The sequence below is a fragment of the Cyprinodon variegatus genome, unplaced genomic scaffold (assembly GCF_000732505.1).
Source record: "Cyprinodon variegatus isolate N-32 unplaced genomic scaffold, C_variegatus-1.0 Scaffold75, whole genome shotgun sequence".
Classification (NCBI taxonomy): Eukaryota; Metazoa; Chordata; class Actinopteri; order Cyprinodontiformes; family Cyprinodontidae; genus Cyprinodon; species Cyprinodon variegatus.
This window is the reverse complement of record NW_015150528.1, coordinates 813,914-817,794: the sequence shown is the minus strand read 5'-3', so window position 1 is coordinate 817,794 and position 3,881 is coordinate 813,914.

Sequence of the window (3,881 nt, the reverse complement as noted above, 5' to 3'; positions counted from 1 at the left end):
AATGGACCATTAATGTTGGACAGCTACTGTCTCAAGGAGCCAAAAGAACAGCATCCTTATAGTTGCCACCATGAGACATTTTGAGGAACCCACCTTCCTTTTGTGTAAAGCTGTTGACTTAATTCTGCCACCTGAAGTTGTCCATAATTTTACCTGTGCCCATAAATTCAACCATCACCTATTTCAATAATTACCGTCTTGACTGCAGTCATCTTGAAGTGCTTTGAAAGTTTCCTCCTAAAGCCAGGGATAGAATGTGAGATTTTTTTCAGTCGTTGCTTGCAGCACCAACTTCAAATGTGCGCAACAATTGCAGAGTTCAAATATGTCCTCACACTGTATGAACCGACTCTTGGATGTGATCTGATTACTCACGCTGTACGTCCTCAAAGACAGGTTGGAGTCTTGTACAATACCGACATGCAAAGCTATAAGGTGCCAATTTTCTCAAGTGAGCCCCTTGTATACTGCATGATGCACGACACACAATTTGTCCAAGAGTCAGCCTGATTTGTTGCACAACTGGAAAATCACATACTGCATGCCTGGTGTTAAGTCCATCAATAACACCATCCCTGTTAGCCAGTACAGCCTGCATTTAGCTTCAGAACAGGGGCCTCAATACATGGTCCCCAAGATCTACCGTCTTGCAGATTTTAGATGCATCCCTGGTCCTACACAGCTAATTCAAATGACTGAATTAACTCTTCAGCATGCAATCAAGTTCAGCAAAGACCTGGTGAAGCGTTATTAATTTACACAGCTGCTTACAAACTTCTACAGTCCCTTAGTGAATGCATCCTGAGTCTTACCATGACAGTGTGGTGTGGGAAGTGACTGACACAAGGTATGAAGGACTTAGCAAGAGTGATGAAGATTGCAGGAAAGATATTGGTATGTCATCTACCCAATCCGATAAACTGCTTTTAAAGTTAATATGTAGCTCAGTTGTTTCCCATGATTAAGTACTTTAAAGTCAAGTTGATCCTTCCAAACCAGTTTTCACTATGAGCAAAATAAGGACAGGCTGCCTTTGATTAAAGCCTTACTTCAACTGTATCAAATTTATAAAATAAGAACTCTTTTCTCTAACCCATTACAAACTCCTAAAATTCCTCCTTTAAAGACACAACGGTCCCCAAGCTTGAAAATTTCAATCTTGTTGCAAAATCTACAAGAAAAATACATTCCTTATTATTCTTGTTGCCTTAGGAACATTAAAAAATGTATGAGTGTGATTCTAGCACATTTTCTGCATCATTCACGTGCTGTAGGTCATTAGATATTTCGCCCGTACAATACTTTACAGGTATCAAGGACAACTCCAAGATCACTTAAATGGGAGGAGCTACTACTATTTGTCTGTTCAATATAACATGGTGGACCTAGGTGTACAGTACTGTATTTAATGTGGAAATCTGAACAAGTAAGTTAAAAACCCAGGGTCCAAGGATCCAGAGATGCCCAATTCAGGGAGTCCAGGAGCTATAGCTGTAAACAAAAAAAAAAACTTATGGTATCAAGAAATGTCAGTAATTTTCTTCATAGATCAAAACAATGTTTGTGATGATATCCAGACCTGATCATATCCCCAAATATATTTAGTATTTTTTTCATCATAAGTATGGTATGAAGTTGTTTCTGTCTACTTGGTTGGGTGTTTGTCTCTGGATAATGGGGCTTGTGTCACCTCTTTTACAGGCGTGGGCCCTTTAGGGCTTGTCTGGGGCCAACCACATCTTCTATTAAGCATACTTTCCTTCTGAAGAAGCTTGTAAATCTTTTATACACAGTATGCTCATGAATTTAGTTTGAGATTCTCACGGATACACATTAATACTAAATACTAAGCTGTAGCTATAGATATATACAACCCTGATTAATATTGTGTAATTACCACAGGTTCTGACTACAACACACAAAGAAAGGATACCCGCTGCTCTTGAAGTTTTACTTTGGTTGTCTGTTGTCTTTCTTCTGTTGTTTTAACTCAGCCGTTTTCTCCGTATTCTGTTTTCCTTTTAATGAAGAAAATAAACACAGTCAAATGCGAAAATGATGGAAATAAAAACAGTATGCCATTTGATAATTATTTTTTAAGGAGTCTTATTTATCATTTCAAAACGTTGATATAAAATGAAATTAGTTTTAAGGGTTCCAGAGCAGCCCAATGTCAAGGTATGAAAGAGTAAAATTAGCTATAAATACGTTGATGTATAAATATTAAATAAACAAAATTGTCATGATCTTGGCACTGTTCCAGCTTCTATTTAAACTGCTTGCTCTCAGTTATCACTGCCAGATTATTCTCGTTCCTTTGGTGAGAGTTCTCTAGAGTACCATTTAGGACATCTGTTGGATTCTACTTGGAATCCAACAGACTGTACCTGGATCTGCCTCCCGACTTCACCCTCTGGATTATCCTGCCTTCTTTCGTCTGCTTCGATCTGATCTCATGTCAGTTCTGTAGTCTTCAAGGTTTCAGTGTCTGAAACTCTCTGTTCGGCCACCGCTACATCTTATTAGCCGACTGTCTGGAATAAACCACGTTCTCTGGGCACGGAGTAAACTCTAAAACCAGGTTAGTGAATCACACGTTCATAATCAACCTCCATCAGATTATCGTTGTCACTAACCTGTGTTTCTCTCCTGCAGAGGTTCCTGTCTTAGAAGTCCTAGCAGCTGTTACTGTAGATACGCAGTTTGTTTTTAAATAAGCGCTTTTAAAGTAATCCCACTGAGCCTTGACAAAGATAAAATATGCACATTTAAGCCGTTATGAAAAATACAGACATACATACATATATACAGGCTTTTTAAGAACCATGGTGACTCTTGAAGTAAGGTCAAGTTACCATAGAAAATAATTTTTTATTTTGAAAATTAATCGAATGTTTTATATAGTTTCTGCACAGGACTTCCTGTCCTGTGTGATCTGCTTCTTTGACATCTTTCCGCAATGTGTTTCAGCATCCGGTAGAAATATAAAACGGGTAAACATCTGACACTGAGGCTGTGTCCAAATGTACGACCTAATCACTATATAGGGCATTATATAGTGGTTACCCCATTTTAGAAGAGTGTCTGAACACATAGTGGTTGAAAGAGTAGTAGACTCAAAATTTCCCACAATACTCCTTGAAAAGTAATGATCATCCTTGGTCACTACACCAGCAGCCATATCATGGAATGTCACCTTCGGGTGTCGCTACCCTGTCAATATGTGACCAACGTAACTCCAATGGGGAGTGAAAAGTAGTAATCATCTGTTTGAACGGTCAGTTAACTGAGTTTACTGAGTTCGCTGTATAGTCACGGCATTATATAGTCATTAAGGGATTTAGGGCTTTGGGCGGACATTCGGGCACAGCCTAAGTAACCCACGCTGAAATAATTTTCAGTTCAAGACGTTGCTAACATATCAGTCGCATAATAGCGTGGATTCAACGGCTGGAAGTTGAATGAAGACCGGTACAGACAGTTAAATAAACTTTGGTTTGATATTCCCTTGCTGTCTGAGTAGCTAGCTGGGCTGAAATATTTCCACATAAAAATGCAGTTTTTCTCAATGCCATCAACAACATAAACTGCTCTTCACATATATGTGTAGCTTGATGAGCTCCTCTTCCAGTGACTGACGGACTCACGTACGGCGTCTGTAGCCTGTGTATAGCAGTTACAATAGTGAAAGTGCTTGTTGACGATGATGCTCTGCAAATATGCCTAAACCCTTAAGCTACTTTATATTAGTGCAGTACTTTTGGCTTTTCAAATATAAAACACCTCGCAGTTTTGTGGCAGACCTAGATCATCGTACTACATTCAGTGTCAATGTCATTTTTTTTTGTCTACATATCACAATTTTAGCAAAATATAGAAAA